The sequence below is a fragment of the Lutra lutra genome, chromosome 2 (assembly GCF_902655055.1).
Source record: "Lutra lutra chromosome 2, mLutLut1.2, whole genome shotgun sequence".
Classification (NCBI taxonomy): domain Eukaryota; kingdom Metazoa; phylum Chordata; class Mammalia; order Carnivora; family Mustelidae; genus Lutra; species Lutra lutra.
In genome coordinates, this window is record NC_062279.1 from 49,227,797 (window position 1) to 49,248,429 (window position 20,633).

General features: G+C 38.0%; 1 long non-coding RNA gene across 2 annotated transcripts; it reads left to right on the forward strand.

Annotated features, from left to right (window-relative positions):
• Positions 1-687: 687 nt before the first annotated feature.
• LOC125092901 (uncharacterized) lies at positions 688-19,152 on the forward strand. 2 transcript variants are annotated; one of them, XR_007125097.1, is made up of 4 exons: positions 688-939; positions 13,572-13,586; positions 15,587-15,592; positions 19,140-19,152. It is a non-coding gene; the product is annotated as an uncharacterized LOC125092901 (long non-coding RNA). The 2 variants fall into 2 exon arrangements; XR_007125098.1 differs by lacking the exons at positions 15,587-15,592; positions 19,140-19,152 and adding an exon at positions 15,361-15,372.
• The last annotated feature ends 1,481 nt before the right edge of the window (positions 19,153-20,633 follow it).

Sequence of the window (20,633 nt, forward strand, 5' to 3'; positions counted from 1 at the left end):
CCGCAGATGGAACAAAAATGGATGCTAAGTGATCATACCATTTAAAAACAGATCGTGTCCCCTTTGTTCTAAATTGGGGAGATTAGTGATGGTCTAATAATGCACCCATGAATCCAGGCAAATCCTAAAGTATAGTGACCTATCCACCCTGGAGAAAGGCAGGGCCACAGGTTAGTTCCACATATCCAGTGGGTTCCGTTTGGAGCTGACCATCTAATGCCAGGTCGCCTTACCCAATCAGTAGGAACACATTTCTAATGATAGCCATCCTAGATGTCATGTGTTATTTGCCCAAGTATCATATGTTTGATTTCTTTGTTCCCAGCAGAAAACTGCCTTTTGACTGAGCTGTCCAACAGTGGGTGTGAACCACAAATATGTATCCCAGATTTGATATACACCATCCTTAGTATAGCAATAAGGAGGGTTTTGTAACTTAGGCCCATATTTGATTGGGGAGTTATGGCTTGACAGCAATCCCCTTTCCTTCCAAATAGCTCCATGGGCATGTAGTACCAGGAAGGCATATTTGGAGTCAGTGTTAATGTTTATTTTTAGGCTTTGGCAATTGCAAAGTGCTAGTGAGCACTATGGCATATCTAGCTTTTCTTTTCTTTTTTTTTTTTTTTAATGAAAACTACTGTCATCAGTAAACCAACTGTCATTCGTATTTTTAATAGGGGCATCTTAAATCTGGCCAACTAGAGTAAGCAAGATCAATAACCTCTGAAGAGTTTTGCTCTATAGAGAAAGAAGTACAGTGGTCAGGTTCAGGCATACAGGTAACTAGGTTTAAAGTTTGACAAGTTTTAAGTATTATTTCTAGCATATCTGTAAGTATAGCCCAGTATTTAATAAGTCGGCCTCCATCATCCGTTGGTGGCTTTTGGCTTCTAAGACAAATCTGGACCTGATGTGAAGTCATTACAGTCAGGGACTGTTCCGTAGTGAGCTTTGAGGTTCTTTTATGAGGACTTGTACCTCAACAGAGATGGCTTCTAGGATAAATATGACTAAAGGATGAAACCATTAAGAAACCCTTTGAGTAGTCCAGCCTTAACAATATCCTGAATACAGAGGATCACTGGTAAGTGGGAGAAAATTTATCAAGAGATAAGGGGAGTCCCCCATGCATCATCCAATCCACTCATAAAGAAAGAGGGGTCATCCATTATCTCCACAAGTCCGTAGTTAATTCTATGGAGTGCGGTATGCTGGCTTTTAGGTAATTTCATTATTCCAGCCACACACAAGGTGAGTTAAGTTATACAATTGTAGGGGAATCAATCCCATTTTTCCAGTTGTTTAATCATGTGCCATGGGGTTCTGCTAATATCCCCACAAAATAATAAGATTGACTAAAGAAGCTATTATGCAACTTCTCTGAAATTTACCTCAAATTGTTTAGCTTAGGTAAACAAACATTTAAAGACAATCAAATCTAGAATTTAATATCCATAAAGGTGTGTTACTGAACATAATTTTTCTCTCTAAAATAACCCTCATTTTCAGAGATAGCCAAATCAAGTCCAGTTTTAACAAACTTGGCCTATTATTTACATAAGCTCAGCAAGAACAGTGAGTGTGATCATATAGATCTTTTAGAATCTGCTTTGCTGGAACTTCTTATAAGGAATCTCTAGGTTGAACTTTTAGTAGCCTCTCCGGGCCAGAAGCCAAGCCACATACTTGCCATCAGGCATGCCTGTAATACCTGTTGATTTGGGCGAATTCTTCTTCCTGAGACTCTGCACCTACCAAGGAGTGACATTCTTTACTCACCTGGTGAGGCTGCTGGGAACTCTGTAAGCAAGGTATCAGGCCAACAGTCCCAAGGGGCTTTATGGCTCCAAGTTTCATAAAGTCAACCTTAGTTCCTTAAAGCTCTCTGGTCATATCGGAGTTTATGCATGTCTTTCTCAAATATGACATTCCAGTCAAAGCCTTGGTAAAATAACCCATGTTTCCAATGGTGTTCTGTTACAAGGAGAACAGATTCTTATTGAACTTATGCAAATTACTGATTGCCATGGAAGAAAGAATACTTACTGAGACCTTTTGGTTTCAGAGGGTTCAGAAAGAGAGAAAAGTTGAATGCCTTGATTTGTTTACAAATTAATACTTTTACATCTCTGTATCTTAAGAAAAAAATATCCCTAGTCTGGAAGAGCAAACATTAGAGAACCAGCAATGTCTAAAATAAGACAAAACATTAAGAGACAGAACACTATAATCTTTTAGTTCATGTTACTAAATCTGGTGAATGCAGCTTTAGTTAGTTTTGGAAATTCTTGCCCATTTCAGTTTTAGGATTTTCAAGTATATCAAATATCTGTATTTGTCCTGAAAGTCCTTTATATGAATCTCCTTGAAGAGAAAACTCATTTTACAAGAGAATTAAAACAATTATAAATGACAAAAACTCAGAATGGATATGGTTAGAGCTGACGAGACAAGAGTTTACAATTTAGCTGGCAAGGAAATCAGGGTATTTCTGTGACACATAACATTTCCATAATTACAATATCAAGTGATGATCTTTCAAAACATTAAAACTTTAGGAAGTGCATAGAATTTCTAGAATAGTTATAGCATTTTCCCAAATGTGACCCAAGGTTTATCATTGGTTCAGTAGTACTTCATGAGTAACTTAGCATACCAAGGAAAAGCCTGAGTTAAAGAGATTTACAACTTAAATCTTCTCAACATTTGCTAAAATCTTATAAAGTTTTAAAGCCCATGCCTAAATATAACTAGGGATGTTAAACACTGGATAAAACAAAACATAGAAACTGGGTTTTCTGGGCAGGCAAAGAGAAAACCATTTACATTTTCTTAACAGCAGATCAATTAATCTAAGAAAACTTTGTCCTTTTGAACAGAAACAATTTCAGTCTTATACCAATGTACCTTTAAAACCCATTCATTTCAATCTTAGTCCATTCTGACCATAGCTAAAATTCCTTTTCTGAAGATTTCCCTTCACAAATCTTCTACAACTTTCCTTTGCATTCAGGTTTTGTCCCAAGTCATTTCCTTCCAAACAACCATCTCATTTAGGACAAAATTACCTTTTCTTACCCTCAACAAAATGTATTCCCATCCCTTGAATCTTTCTTACATATCACCTACTTTCCTACATACAGAATTGTTTCCCTTATTTCCATCAGTCTTAGTTACACTAAGCAGAATTTTATACTCTTAGAAACACCTTTAGTTATTAACCAATTGTGAACTGTTACAACAGAATTCTTTAGATGCCAACTTATGAATCAGTTAAGCGTAAAACATGTTTGCCAACAGATTTAAATACTCTTAGTTTCTTTGTGGTAAGAAGGCAAAAGCACAAACCTACAACCAGTAATTAACTTAGCATTTTATCCTGTTTGGTTAAGACTTAGATGTCCATAATTTAATTCCATTTGTCATCCAACCAAAACTTTAAACTTTCAGGTTACCAAAGACTTTGAAAGTTACTTCAGCAATTACCCATTAAAACTTTGAGACAGACAATTAACCATCAGTTTAGTCATCTCTTTGCTAACAGATTTTAACAAATAACACGAGCTTATTTGACCTCCAGTAATCTTCGATAGAATAAAAGCTTCACATTTACTGCTGTAACTTCAAAGACATGTCTATCTTAATTAAACCACCAAACTTAACTTAGTTCCAATACTGATTTACATTTCACCTGGGCCCACTCCACTTGGAATGTTTACCTGAGACACGGGTGGGAGGATCTGGAGTGGGGGGTGTTAGGTCCAGGGGTTGCTCTTCTTGCTCCTTGGCAGTGAAGAGAGGAGGAGCCATGGTGCAGGAAGCACCAAGGATGGTCTAGAGGCCAGTCATGCAGGCCCCACGCACATTGCTGCAGAAACAGGAGAAGGGGAAACAGAGGAAACAAAGTGCTGCCAGGAGGCAGAGAAAGGATTCCTGGTTCTAGAGCTCATCAGCCCCAACAGAGGAGCAGATGCCATGCTTTCCCACCAGCAAGGGGGGAGGGATTAAGCAGTCTAAGTCGGGCCAGAGAAGACCGGGAAATTCCCCGAAACAAAGAGAGTTTCGGCAGCTGCTTGGGAATATTCCTCCGGTCTCTGTCTTGAGTTAGACTAACTCCAGTTGGCTCCAGTTATAGCCATTAACACGAGAAGTGAGTGAGGGAGAAGCCCAAATATCTATTAGGAGAAACAGAGAGAGATAAAGTCAGAGTCCCCTTTGCTAGGGATGGCCCAGCAACCTGGGCTTATCTGAAGTCCTACTAACATAATTATCATCCAGTATGTCAAAATTAAGTTTACTAGCTGACTCATTTGGGCAAACACATTCTGCAAAAGCCCCTTAGTTTGGGGTCCTGGTGCAGAGGAATGAAGGCCTAGGTATGAGCAATGCAGATATCCCAGGTCCATTTGCCCTGTTTCCTGCAGAGGAGATCTAACTGATAGATCCCATGGAGGCCATGTAGTGTTACAGTCCTTTCCTAAGTTTTGCAATCCAAATTATTTCCAGTGGGTTAAGAGGCACCCCAAGGTAGAGTCCTTGGGAATTAAAGAAGCCTACTGAGGCCATGCTCCCAGAAACATAAAGAAGGTCCATCACCAAATCCCCCCCGACTCCTGGGTGGCATCCCACACAGGATATGTCAGAGGTTCCCGTGTGTCAAAAGCGACCAGAGACATCCCTCAAGATATCGCTATTGATCACCATCCTGCCTTCCCCGGGAAGGCATTCCTGCCATAAAAGGCCCTGGAGGGGTACCGGCATCCCTCCCCTTCCCTATCACATCCTATGCTGCTGATGGGTGCCTGGTGAATGGACCAAAATACTGTGCCATACCATCTTCTGTCCTGAAGACTGCATACTGTTTTGCCATTTTAACCCATGGAAATACTAGGAAGGTTTTTGCAAGGGGAAATTACCCAATTTTGTAGCTTTAAGTAGTCTGTAGAAGACACTGACAAGAAACAATAAAGACTGAAATCCATCATGGTCTATGCGACATTCCAACACATGTGGTCCTTGCAGCCAACTTCCCCAGGAAATGGTCCCCGGTTGCATTTTAATTCAATCGGGTACTGGTTTTGGCTGGCTCCCAGGGGAGGTCTCTTGGCCAGAAGTGGCTAGACCAGGGATGTGGAGGGGATCACATTAGATCAATCAGGAGGAAACCTCACATGGGAGTCTTAAGATTGGCAGCCGTCCTGGTGACTTAGGTGGCTGTCCCGTGCCCAAGAGAGACAACTTTATATAAGAACAGGAATAAAGAGAGGCCATCAAGTTTCTGGGTCTTATTGCCATTCCGGCCAGGGTACTAACTTACAGCCAAAAGGCAGACCCTCTCCTCCCCGTAGAGCAGCCACGGGCTAGAGGATTACAGTCTGAGCAATTGACATGCAAGTGTTCCAATAAGACCATACTCCTTGAAAAGCCCCTGAAATGAGACTAAAGTAAAAGGAGAGAAAGTACTCACCAATTTTGCACCGAAGCTCAGAGTCCAAATGTAAAGACTCAAAGCCCCACGTTGGGCACCATATGATGAAGTTCTAGAACCTAGGTGAGGTTTGGTGGGCTGAGGTCCAGAACCGATGACCAAGAAAGAATTCTTGAGACATCTTTAGTGCAAAATGGTGGTTTATTAAAGCATGGGGACAGGACCCGTGAGCAGGAAGAGCTGCTGCCCTGGGTTGTGAGGGATGGCAGGTTATGTACCTTGCGGTTGGGGGGAAGGCGAGGGGAAGGGAGGTTTCAACAGAGTTTTCATATGCCAAAGAGGGCCTACAAGGTGCTGGGAGACCACTGTTGTCTTTTAGCAAGCCATTAACATCAAGATAGTTGGAAGATTCCTGTTTTGCAGGATTGTGATCTTTGCAAGTTAACTATTTGTTTCTTGTTTATGGTGGTCAGGGGTGCCTGAGGAATGTTACACATATTACTGAGGGGAGTGGGTGGAGAGGGGGTGCAAGGTGCCAGCTTTTGCTTTGTCCTCAGTCAGCCTCCTGCTCCCTCATCAGTGGCCAGTGATTATCATCTTCAGTAGAATGCAGACAGTATGGCTGTGTTAGGTAACAAAAAATGTAAAATCATACATTCACTTCACTGGAATACTGGAATTAATAGAAGCTTCAAGTTCAGTGAATTAGCTTTTGCCCATCAATCTAAGGAAGAAGCAATTTAAGCAAAGTGAGAGTCTCTCAAATAAGTAACTTTGCAAAAATAGATTAGAATCGGAGTACTGTTTCTTAGAGTTTGCAACTGTAAAAGGCATTTTTGTGAACATGTATCTAATCTTCTCCTTTTAATTGGGAGTTTTATTTTTAAGATAGGAACTCGTTTTGTATGTGTGGAAATATTAAGATCTAGTTGAATAAAAATTAGGGTTCAAAGCTCAACTCTCTCAGGTAGCTACTATTATTTGACTTGTTTTATAAATTACAAAATTGAGACATAGAAGTTCATATGTACGTATGTAACACAGGTAAACTTTGAACTGAGACAGTCTAATTCAGAGTCCATGTGCTTAACCCTGATGGAGTGTTTCTTTTTGATGAAGTTTTAGAATATAGGTGAGGTTCAGTGGGGTGGAGTCTGGAGCTGATGACCAAGAAATAATTTTTTTTAAAGATTTTATTTATTTATTTGACACAGAGATAGAGAGCACAAGTAGGCAGAGCAGAGGGAGAGGGAGAAGCAGGCTGAGCAGGGATCCTGATGCAGGATTCCATCCCAGGACCCTGGGATCATGACCTGAGCTGAAGTCAATTGCTTAACTGACTGAGCCACCCAGGTGCCCCAAGAAAGAATTCTTGAAATGTCTTTGGTGCAAAATGGTGGTTTATTAAAGCACAGGGAGAGGACCTGTGGGCATAAAGATCTGCTGCACCAGGGCTGGGAGGGGTGGCTGATTATATACTATGGGGTTGGGGAAGGTAAGGAAAAGGGAGGGTTTAAAGACTTTCATATGCTAAGGAGGACCTACAGGATACCTAAGGCCTTGCCACTGTCAAGTTAAGGTGGTTTTTCCTTTTAGTAAGGTATGAACAGTAAAATAGTTGGGAGCTTCCTAGAGGAATGTCACATTCCTGCTATCATACATCCTTATCAATGAGCTTTAGGTTTAGAAGAAATTTAACTTCAATTACATTTCCCTCTGCCTCAGCCTCCCTCAGTTTTATGGAGGGGAAGATTATGTTAGGGCTTCAGGAACTGAGTTATGGGTCTTTAGAAGTTTGAGTATTGATAAGAAAGCTTCTTCCTTGTAAATCACTAAGACATTTGTAAACTGAGGGAGACTCAGGTCTTGCAGGATTGTGATCTCTACAAGTTAACTATTTGTTTTTCCTTTACGGCAGCCAAGAATGCCTGAGGAATGTCATATATATCCCATGGGGGGTGGTTGCAGGGTGTCAGCTCTGCTTTGTCCTCCTCTTTCTTTCTGTTCCCTCATCATTTTCATATTATTTGCTTTGTTTCTCTAGGCAAATGCAAACTTTCCAATATGTAAACTTTCATGAAAAATGTCAATCTGAGTGGCTGCTATCAAGTGTTACCTAGGATAACATATTGATATCTTGATGGAATTTGAGTGGATAGATGGTTGGGTAGTGATGAAACCCCTGTGAATGATAAACTTTCAAGCTTTGATGAGTAATCAAAAAGAGTGATAGCGGGGTCATGAACTCAGATAAAACTAAAGATTCTACAATTAGCATTAGGTTTCTTGGGTGGAATGATGGATGGGAACATATCAAACATTACTAAGGTTCATAATAGACAATTTAGCCTTTTCCCCCTAACCCGCAGAAGTAAATTCCAATTGCTATTCAGACTAATTGGGTTCTTGTGTTAGCACATGCCTCATCTGGGAATAATTGGGAGATCATATACATAAGAACTTGAAAAATTGCTATCTTTAAATGGCATCTTCTCCAGGAACAATTCTTTGAGTTAGGGTGCCCTGCCTTGTGGCCCATATATAACAGATGAAGTGCAGATATTGGAGATCTCAGTACTTAATTTGAATGCATCTTGGAGTTTATAGGAGAAGCACAAAAATAGCCCTTGGGCTCTGGTAAAGACAAAAACTTGCTGAGGGCTATAAAGTAAGCATTATTAACAGAGAATACTATACCCAGCAAAGCTGTCCTTCAGAAAAGAACGAGAACTAAAGACTTTTCTTAACAAACAAAAACTGAGGAAGTTCATCACAACTAGACCTACCTTACTGGAAATGCTAAAGGGTGTTCTTCAAGTGGAAATGAAAGGATTCTAATTAACATAGAAAAAAATATGAGTTTGTAAAACTCGTTGGTAATAATAAATATAACAAAGGTCATATTTTCTAATATTTTAATGGTACCTAATTCACTTATAACTCCAGTTTAAAAGTTAAAAACAAATGTATTAAAAATAACCATAATGACAATAATTTATTAAGGATATATTATATAAAAAGATGTGAAATATAACATCAATAACCTAAAATGTGAATGGGAAAGAAATAAAAGCATAAAGTTTTTGCATGCTATTTATATAAGACGTTGGCAGCTTAAAATAGCACATTATAGCTAAAAGATAATTTATGTAAGCCTCATGGTAACCACAAAAGAAAAACCTGTAGTAGATGCACAAAAGATTATGATACAGGATTCAAACCATAACACCATGAAAAGTCATCAAATCACAAAGGAAGACAGAAAAGAGGAGGAAGCAAGAAACAAAGTGTTCACAAATAGTTGGAAAACAATGAGCTATGTGGCATTAGTAAGTTCTTATTTATTTACAATAATGACTTTAAATATAAATGGGTTTTTTTCTCCAATAAAGAGACATAGAATAGACTAAAAAACAAGAGCCAATGACATGCTGACCTCAAAAGATTAACTTTTAAGGACACATGTAGCCTGAGAGTGAAGGAATGGAAAAAGATATTTCAAGCAAATGATAAGCAAAAGAAAAAAACAAAACAAAACAAAACAAAAATCATGGGTAGCTATACTTATATCAGACAAAAGAGACTTCAAGCTAAAAGTAGTCCAAGAAATAATGAAGGTCATTATATAATGGAAAAAGGGCTCAATTCATCAAGGATATAATAATTGTAAGTATTTATGCAACCAACATCAAAGCTTCAAAATATGTAAAGCAAATACTAAATAAAATAAAGGGAGAAATAAACAGCAATATAATAAGAGTCAGAGACTCTTATTATATACTATCTCATTCTCAACAATGGATAGATCATCTAGAGAGAATCAATAAGGAAATAGCAGATTTGAAAAACACTACAGACCAAATGTACCAAACAGATATATGCAGAACATTTCATTCAATATAAGCAGAATGCACATTGTTCTCAAGTGAAACATTTTCTAGGATAAACCTTAAGTTCACTTAAGGTTTATTAACCTTAACATTTTCTAGGATAAATCTTAAGTGATAAACCTTAAGTTAGGATATGGAACATTTTCTAGGATAAACCTTAAGTTAGGCCAGAAAACAGGTCTCAATAAATTCAAGAAGATGGAAATTATATCAAGTATCTTTCCTGACCCCAAAGGTAATGAAACTAGAAATCAATAACAGAAGTAGAGCTGGAAAATTCACAAATACATGGAATTCACAAATATGTGTTCACTACTGAACAATCAAGGAAGAAATTAAAAGGGAAGTAAAAATATCTTGAGACAAATGAAATTGGAAACAGAAACTAAAACTTATGAGATGCAGCAAAAGTAGTTCTAGGGAGAGAGTTTATAGTTCTAAATGCATATCTCAAGAAAAAAAAAGATCTCAACTTAACATTACACTTTAAGGTAAGGAACTAGAAAAAGAAGAACAAATTAAGCCCAAAGTTAGCAGAAGGAAGAAAATAAAAATGATTAGAGGAGAGGTAAATGATATGGAGAACAAGCAAACAATAGAAACTTTCAACAAAACTAAGAACTGACTCTTTGAAAAGATGAACAACAAAACTGACAGACTTTTAACTTGACTAAACAAGAAAAATAGACAAAGAGTCATAAAAAATGAGAAATAAGAGAAACTACACCTGACACCACCAAAATAAAGGGTCATAGCAGACTGATTATATACCAAAAAATTGGACAACCAGAAGAAATGGATAAATTCTTAAAAACATACAACCTACAAAGGCTGAATCGTGAAGAAATAGAAAGTCTGAACTGACCAATAATGACTAAAGGAGACTGAAAAAAGAAAAGAAAAGCCCAGAACTGGATGGTTTCCCGGTGAATTCTATGAAACATTTAAAGAAGAATTAGTGCCAAAACTTCTCAAACTCTTTCAAAATACTGAAGAGGAGGGAACACACCAAAACTCATTTCACAAGGCTAGCATTACTGTACTACAAAGCCAGATGAGGACATTACAAAGAAGAGAACTACAGGCCAATATTCCTAATGAATACAGATGCAAAAATTCTCAATAACATACTAGAAAACCAAATCCAACAGCACATTAAAAGGATAATACACAATGATTAGGTAAGATTCATTACTGAGATGGGTCGACAAATGCAAATCAATAAATGTGATACACAATAAAAACCACTTGATCAATAAAGGTCATATATAGCAAGCCCAAAGATAACATACTCAACAGTGAAGATTAGAAGCTTAGGAATAAGACAAGTGAGCCCACTCTTGCCACTTTTATCCAACATAATACTGACGTTTCTACATAGAAAAATTGGGTGATAAAAAGGCATTCAAATCAGAGAAAAGTAAAATGGTCTTTGTTTGCAAATGGTGCAATCTTACATTTAGAAAATCCTAAGGACTTCCCCACAAAAACTCTTAGATCAAATAAACAAATTTAGCAAATTTGCATGATACAAAAATCCATATATATAAATTAATTTCATTTCTATACACCATCATTGAAGGATCTGACAAAGAAATTTTAAAAATCCTATTGACAATAACACCATAAACAAATACTTGCAAATAAATTTAACCAGGGAGGTGAAAGATATATACATTAAAAACTATAAGACTGATGAAAGAAACTGAAGAAGTCACAAATAAATGGAGAGGTATCCCGTGTTCATGGATTAGAAGATTTAATATTGTTAAAGTGTCCAAACTACCCAAAGCCATCTATAGATTCAATTTAATTCCCATCAAAATTCCAATATTTTTCATAGGAAAAAAATTCTAAAATTCATATGCAACCGCAATAGACTCTGAATAGCCAAAGCAATCTTAGGAAAGAAGAACAAAGCTTGCAGCATCATACTTTTTTTTTTAAAAATTTTTTAAAGATTTTATTTATTTATTTGACAGAGAGAGAGAGATCACAAGTAGACAGAGAGGCAGGCAGAGAGAGGGGAAGGGAAGCAGGCTCCCTGCTGAGCAGAGAGCCCGATGCGGGACTCGATCCCAGGATCCTGAGATCATGACCTGAGCCGAAGGCAGCGGCTTAACCCACTGAGCCACCCAGGCGCCCGCATCATTCTTTTTTATTTCAAACTATACTATGGAGCTATAATAAGCAAACCAGTGTAGTATTAGCATGGAAAATAGACACATAGACCAATGCAACAGAATAAAAAACCTAGAAATAAACCCTTGCATATGAAGTCAACTAATATTTGACAAAAGAGCTAAAAATACTCGATGGGAGAAGGAATAGTTTCCTCAATATTGGTGTTGAGAAAACTGGATAATCAAAGAGAGAAGAATGAAGCTAAACTTCTGTTTTACCCCATTCACCAAAATTAGCTCAAAATTGATTAAAGGCTTAAATGTAAGACCTGAAACTGTAAAAAACCAGGGGAGAAACTCCTTGACATGTCTCTTGGCAATGATGATTTTTTTTTCTATATGACGATAAAAGCACAACAACAAAAGCAAAAATAAACAGGCAAGTTTGCATCAACTAAAAACTTATGCATGGAAAAGGAAATCATCAAAAGATGAAAATACAACCTTATGGAATGGGAGATAGTATTTACAAGAGGTTGGTACAAGAGAATATTTACTAAGAGGTTGATATCCAAAAGGATACATAAGGAATTCATACTCAATAGCAAAACACAAAACAAAACAAACAAAAACAAAACAAAAAGTAAAATATCCCCCAAACAAACAAACAAACAAACAAAAAAACAAGCCAACTGAAAAATGTGCAAAGGACCTGAAAAAACATTTTCCCAAAGAAGACATTTAGATGGCCAACAGTTACATAAAAACATGGTCATCATTCATCATCAGGGAAATGTGAATCAAAACCACAATGAGATATCATCTCACACCTGTTAGAACGGCTATTATCAAAAAGACAAGAGCTGAGTGTTGGCAAGGATGTGTAGACAAAAGAACCCTTTGCACTATTGGTGGGAATGTCAGTTGGTACAGCCATTATGAAAAATAGTGTAGAAGTTCCTCAAAAGATTCCCAGTAGGACTACAAGCTCACCTCTGGGTATGTATCTGAAGGAAATAAAATCACTGTCTTAAAGAGACTGCAGCTCCATGTTCATTGCAGCATTGCTCACAATAGCCAAGACATGGAAACAACTTAAGTGACTGTCAGTGGACGAATTGATAAAGATGTGGTTTATACAAATGCAGTGGAATTATTCAGCCACAAAAAGAAGGAAATCCTACCATTTGTTACAACATGGATAAATGCTAAGTAAAATAAATCAGATAGAGAAAGACAAATGCTGAATGATTTCACACATATGTGCAAACTTAAAACATTATACTTCTAGAGACAGAGATTCGATTGGTAATTGCCAGGGGCAGGGCTGGGGGAAATGCTGAAGATGGTCAAAATGTATAAACTTCTTGTTTGTGTAACTTCTGGGGATATACGGCATAGTGACTATAGTTAATAATGCCTATTGTATACTTGAAAGTTACTAAAAGAATAGATTTTTAAAGTTGTCACCACAAAAATGAATAGTTAACTATATGAGGTGATGCATGTGCTAATTAGCTTTAATGTGGTAATTATTTTTCTATACGTAAGGATATCAAATCACTACATTGTACAATTTTATCTCAATAAAACTGGGAAAAATAGAATTATATGTGCACAAGATATTTATAAGGCATTTATAAGGTTTTTTTTTCATTTTTTTTTAAGCAGAAGAAAATGCCATATAATGATTGGAAGTGTGTTGGCTAACATCTAAGTTAACAATTTAAGGTGCTATTACTTTAGAAGATATCCAACATGGTCATGTGAATTCACAGTGTTTGAAGTTTTATGCTCAACTCAGAAAACGCCTTGCTGAGCTAATGGGGCTAGGCAACAGGGAGAATGTTAAAACCTGGAACAAGATGTTTTTTCTTTTTAAAAAAGATTGCTTTAACAACATCTGAGAGGACAGAAATCCAAATTGTGAATTTTATTATTACAAAATTTTTAAAATGAAGGATGATCTATTTGTATTTTATTTCCTCAGTGCATTTGCAAATAGGCAATAATTGAAATTGCAACTGGCTATGTGAGTGTGGCATTAATCCATGTAAACAGCCAGCATCTAGATGACAGTGGGATCTATTGAACAATAGGAAAATATGCTCATTTGACAGGTTCTAGGGTTTTGTTTTGGCTGTTGTTGTTGGATGTGTGGGTGCTGGCAAGATTAGCTTTGTCAACACATTATGTTAGTTCCAGGTTTGACTTGGTGGAATTGGCTGGCAGGCCATTTGAGTGTTCTATTTTTCCCTAGCTGCTCCATGCTGGTTGTTATGCTCTGTGTTCTTGTGAAGAGAAAGTGTGCATCTCTGTTTTTCTTCAGAGAAGCATACAGAGCCTTTCTAAGAGAGGCTGGATTTTACCTGCGATGTGCTAGTAATGGATGGAGCTGCTGTGGTCTGCAGTGCCTACGTTGCAGGGCGACTCTGTTTGGGACTCTGATTGAGACTGTTGGGGACTGAGATGGGTGAGGTTTTCATTTCACACTTTGATTTGGTAGTCTGTTTTCTTAGAAACCCATGCAGTATTACAGCAGTTACAGAAGCTGTCCACTTTAGATCATGTGGCGTTATATATTGAGATCAGCACCACTAGGGAATATTTTAAATACTCTGGAGTATAACTGAGGCAACTTGTGCATGGCTGGATAGGAACTGAGTGAGTAGGAGGAAGGGAGAGGTGATGATTGCATAAGGAAGTGGAAAAGAAATGTGTGTGGGGAGGTGACCCAGAATGATAACTTACCAAGGGCATATGAATAATTTAGCTCTAAGTTCACTTGCCACTTTGAAACTTATCACGGGTGTACTTCCTGGATTTATTTTACTATTTCCTACCATTACCCTTTGCAGATTTCTCACAACATCCATAACATTGTGCATGGGTCGACTCCTCTCCCATAACTGGTAAACTCCTTGAAGGCAGTCACTCTTTCTTATTCCCTTCCTTTCATTTCTAGAACTAGGTGCTCTGCTTAGTGCCTGGAACATCTGAGGTAATACATAAATATTTCTGGAATGAATGAATAATTATTTTACACTATATTTGGCAATTGGGTTACATAGGTAAGTAGAAGCACATCATGGAAAAAAATTAGAGACTAGACAGAAAAATCACATAGGAGTCAGGGCATATGGAAAGAAGTAGGCAGAGAAGTACAGTGTAAATATGTATTTTGAGGGGGTACCTGGGTGGCTTAGATGGTTAAGTGTCTATCTTCTGCTCAGGTCTTGATCTCAGGATCCTCTCTGCTCAGTAGGGAGTCTGCTTCTCCCTCTCCCTCTGCCTCCCCACCTGCTTGTACTCTGTCTTTCCCTCTCTCTCTCTCAAATGAATAAATAAAATCTTTAAAAAATATGTATTTTTGCCCTAGTTGTGTTAGTAAAAGACTTTGTGAGTTTTGGTGATAAAAATGAATTAATTCCTCTTTGGGAAACTAGGGAGCCTTATTTGAGAGGGAATATTAAGTATTATTTTATTTGAAAATAAGTATAAAAATAAATGCTAATAAAATTATAACACTCGTTAAAATGATGTTTGATATATACCAATTTGGAGGTTAAGAAATAACTAGAATTGGGTGCCTGGGTGGCTCAGTGGGTTAAAGCCTCTGCCTTCGGCTCAGGTCATAATCCCAAGGTCCTGGGATGGAGCCCCACATCGGGCTCTCTGCTTGGCAGGGAGCCTGCTTCCCCCTCACTGTCTGCCTGCCTCTCTGCCTACTTGTGATCTCTGTCTGTCAAATAAATAAATAAAATCTTAAAAAAAAAAAAAGAAATAACTAGAATTAATCTAAGAAGGAAACACAACTCTAAGAAAGAGATAATGAAATGTTCGTAGTGAAATATTTCTTTTACACCAGTTTTCCCACACTGAAATAGGTCCAGAGAGGCAGTAGGGTAATTAGCAGGAAGCATCTGAGTTTTGGGAGACACACTTGGACTTAAATTTGCAGTTTCGATATGTGTGTGGATAAATTCCCTGCATTCTGTAAGTTTTAGTATTCTCCATAGAATTCATGGCTGAATTTCAAGGCAGTAAGGATTTGAGGTACTATTTCTCACGTCGTCCTTAGAATGGATAGCACATATAAAAGCTTCAATAATTGGTAGATATTGTGATTACTAGTTGTCTAGAAAGCAGTCTGCCTGCACCAGGGCCTTGTAATCATCAGGAACCCCAAATCTTTTAAACTGCAACTCATATTTAGTATTGCTGTGGAGGGGAGGGAGGTGTTAACTAGACCCAGTTTATGGAGGTACAAGTGAAAGTACAGCACTAGCTTTGCCAGAAACATATTTGGTAATGAAATAGCAATTAACACTTTTTTTTTTTTTGAGGGGGTGGGGGACCTAGAGCATGTCTGTCTGCTGAAAGTGAGCTCAAGAGAGAAACAAATTTATTTTGTATAAATGTGCTATATAAGCCTTTTATTTTTTATTTTTTATTTTTTTTGTTTTTATCATTTTTATTTGTTTGTCAGAGACAGAAAAAGAGCGAGAGAGAATGCACAAGCAGAGGGGAGTGGCAGGCAGAGGGGCGAAGCAGGCGCCCTTCTGAGCAGGAGCCTGATGAGGGGCTGAATCCCAGGACCCGGAGATCAGGACCTGAGCAGAAGGGAGACACTTAACCTACTGAGCCAGCCAGGCATCCCCAGGCCTTTTACCATTATTACTTTTATCGTAAACCAGGTGGCCCAGTAAAGAGGAAAAGCTTAGGGTGAGGGGGAGGGCATTCTGAGTTCTCTGGTCCTGTAGGTTTTCTCAGATTTCTCTTCATGCTACTCTCTTGCAAGCTGTTTTCTCTTTTGAATTTAGTTTTTCTCTATCTAAAAAGCGTGGCTGGGCTATGAAATGGGATGGATTAAAAACATCTCTGGAAGCCTCCCTACATCAACTATACGGGCTTTGGTGCCCTAGAGAGGAAGGAGCCTTTCACCTGAGCAAGGACAGCTGCGGAAGTCATTGCCATGCCTTGGGGCATGAAGAGCTGGACTTGGAGCAGCATTTACGCGCGGGAACACAAGGGGGCTCTCCTGCATTTGGTTTGAGCCGCAGGATTCAGCTAGTTGTTTTCTGCTTAGACCTCAGAAGTAATTTATAACTCTTCTGAATCTTTCCCTGCGCTTGAACAATCTTCCCCGATATTTGTGCCAGTCTCCTGCTAATCCACGATCTCTGCTTCAGCCTCCTTTTCCTCCCTCAACTCCCTGGCCTGTAGAGGGAGAGAACTCCTGAATCTCTCCATCTCGCCGTTTTCTAGGTCCTGAAGTCTTCCCACTTCTTTTCCAGGAAGTGTCCTGCAGTGTTCCATGCCTGTAGTTCTCTGAACTCACTGTGTCCCAAGTATCTTCTATAACCTGTAGGGAGTCATTGATCCATGCACAGAGCAGGCATTTCTTGATTTTGGATATTGTATGCAGCACAGATTCATCTTAAAGGTTTTGATGTGAAAACACAAGGTTTTGTTCCTGAAGCATTTAGAAGAATCTTTGGGGGAAATTGAAATTTCCTAAGACATAATAAAGAATCTCTTTATTCACCAGAAGATATAGGCTGAATAATTTTTTTTTCTAAAAAATATGCATTTTCTTTTTTTTTTTTAAAGATTTTATTTATTTATTTGACAGACAGAGATCACAAGTAGGCAGAGAGGCAGGCAGAGAGAGAGGGGGAAGCAGGCTCCCTGCTGAGCAGAGAGCCCAATGTGAGGCTTGATCCCAGGATCCTGGGATCATGACATGAGCTGAAGGCAGAGGCTTTAACCCACTGAGCCACCCGGGCACCCCCAAAATATGCATTTTTCTACCTTAGAAAAGGATAAATATGTTCTGTATTGCTAATACTTCAGGGTGAGGGACACATTGAGTTCTACTGTCAGAGACAAAGAAACAGGTTGGGGACTATTGCGTGGGAGGGATAATGAAAGTTTAGGTGAAGCAGGAAGAGAGCATTGAATAAGCAAAAAAGCAAAAGACTAGGCAGAGTCTGGATTCATACCCAGGGTTGGTCTGATACCTAGTGATCAATTACCTGGAATGGATATACCATTTACATATGCAAGCCTTGTGGCTCTGGGATGACCTTGCTCAACCAGCTGTCTGAAAGAAGGGATCATTATTGTTATTAAATGGAGGCATTACTGTGCTTCATTCAAAGCTTCATTCACCTACAGCTAAGATCAACAACGAAAATGCTGGCTGCATATTAGTAGCAACATCTCCCGACCTACACCTAGAGATATTTTTAGCCAGTTACCTCATCATCTGTTGAGTAGGGAATCAGTGTTATGCCCCCTGCCTTGAGCATGACACATATTTTGGCTGATCTATTTATATGCTTCTTTCTGCTGTGCCATGGGAAATAGTAAGCTCAAGTCACCCCTGGACTTCTAGTGGGTGGTGACAGACACTTCTATTTTGGCAGGAGCATCCTGACCTGAGAAAAGCAGGGAGTAGACTCCAGAGTATCACAGATAAAGCTGTGTTCTAGGCATTCTGGAATAAATGGAGATGAATAAAACTTGGTCTCTCTGATTCCTATTTATAGAACAGAAAAAATACCATGGGTCTATGGTGAAATATCAGGTCAGAAAGTGAATGCTTTGGGTGATGCATTTTTCTACTTGAGACAGTAATTACAACCAAGTTTGAATAGGTCTCTTTACTTTTATTATGTTGGGCTCATCCCTGGTCTAATGAATTTTTGATCTCATTGGTATAAATGTGAAACAAAGAGTTCATTTTAATTTCTTGAAAAAGTCAAATATCCTCTGTAAAGTCTTTTGTTGGTATCATATGATATCACACAGAGGTAAAAATGATGGGCTAAATCATAGTACCTTGATGAGTCTTTGTTTGAACACATCCAGAAGGTGTTTATCTGATGATAGCTTGCTTATGGTAAGTATCATGGCTTTATCCTGGCCCAAATTCTGTTTGATAAATTCATAAGAAATATGGATAAAGAGATGAAGTCACATTTGTCAAATTTGTGAATGATGCAGCTAAGAGGATTAATAAAAAATCCAAATGATGGGATCAGATGACAGATGTCTTAACATGGGTAGAGAGATGAACCAAACAGTAAAAGAAGTTTGATAGGAATAAATATTAAGCACTATATAATTTTTTTTTTTGCTTTTGTATTGGAGAAACTTAACATTAGAAGCACAACAAAACAAAAACAAGCAAAAATATCCCAGGGTGTAATAGTTCAGAACACATACATTTATAAGCATGTATAATTGTCCTGTTAGAACACATATAATTATGTTATTAGTATGTTCAAAACACAGTATTTTACAGTGGGATATGAGTGAATAGGTAAACAGATTCACCTTTATGTGTTCTAGATTGCCTCACCAAGATGAGTAAAATTGTAACAGCCTGAATTTTGGAGGACAGTTTCATATTTTTCCTCTTTGGGAACTATAGTTTTGACAATGACAGCTTTAAAGTCAGCCTTATTTATTCTGGAAATAGCTGGTCAGAGAAGATTCCATGAGTAAGAATATCTTAAACTTTCATGGTTTCAGCCAAGACTATTTGTCTGCAATGTGACATTGGCAACAAGTGTCAGTCTTGTCATTCACAAGGATAGTCACACGCTTTTTTAACATCAAACAAAACCACCCTATCCACCCCAATGGCTTTCATTCTTTGTAAATCAAAGTAAATTCAGCATTTAGTCTGTCTGCAGATAGGGAGAAAAACAATATAGTTCCTCCACTCTGCTATTTTCTTGAATCCCCTGCAGACTATAGGTTCTGCATATAAACTATCTACAAGAATTTTTTTTCAAAGATTTTATTTATTTATTTGTTTGAGAGAGAGAGTGGGGGCATGGGTGGAGGGGCAGAGGCAGAGGGAGAAGCAGACTCCCCACTGAGCAGGGAGGTGGCTCTGGACCCAGGACACTTGAGCCGAAGGCAGATGCTTCATTTGACCAAGCCACCCAGGCGCCCAATACAAGAATATTAAAAAAAAAAAAAAAAATCTCTGTAACCGAGAAGTGCATATCTATCTTGTTAATGAAATTGTATTGGTTACGAGTTTTGTAGAAATTGGAGCGTGGCTCATTAAAAAAAAAAATCTCATGAGCCTGCTGGTGGGTATTAAGGAGGGCACATATTGCATGTGGTGCATAAACAATGAATCTTGGAACAATGAAAAAAAAATAAAATAAATCTCATTTGGCATATGGATGATGCAAATTTTGAAGGTGTTGATCACAATGAGAGATTCCATTTAATTATCATTAATCTCTTCACAGCCACTCTGTATGATATAGACAGCTTTGTCTCATACATTTTCAGTTGTCTCCACTCTGGTGTTTTGACTGAACTTCTTGGTGATCATTTTGCTCACATGCAGGCCCACCTCTTCACCAGTGTCTCGGAAGGTCTTAGGATGAACTGTTGCTGAATGTGCCACGTTGGGTGTGGTGGAGGCTTAGTGGGGCTAATTGGGGGGGAAGGGGGACAAGATGGCCATCATAGGAGTCATTTATTTTAAGAATGAAAATATATGAATGACAACAAAACAAAACAAAACAAAAGAACCAGCTAATGTTCATGGACAAGATGGGAGATTTAATGGTAATAGTTGTGAAATGTTTTGGAGGCGACAAAGAAGAATATTCTCAAAATGAATCAACTATGTAACGTGGCTACAAACCCAGCAAAATGTTATACAGTATTAGCACAAGGGCATTAGCTAAGTAAGGGCATGGTACTCTACTCGCTGAGAGTTGATCAGGACACATCTTAGGTTTTCACATTCAGCTTTTGACAATATGGTTAAAAAAATAAGATTTATCATTTTTCATTACAGAGTAATGTATTTTCACTATCGAAAATCTGGAAAGTCTGGAATATCATCTATAATCTCATCAAATAGAGAGAACCATTGTTAATATTTGTTATATATTCTTCTAGGATTATGTACACAGAGATACATACACACAAATGATTTTCTTATACATTCTTTTGTAATCTTTTTTTTCTCCTCCTTAGCAACATATAGTAGACATTTAAATACTATTCAGTTATTTCTTTAACCTGCTTTTATGTTTTATAATATAGGTATACTGTTCTATTATTCTTAAATACTGTAAATAATGTGGGGATGAATATTAAGATAGATCAATATTTGCTCAGATTCCAGATTATTTCCTTAAAGAA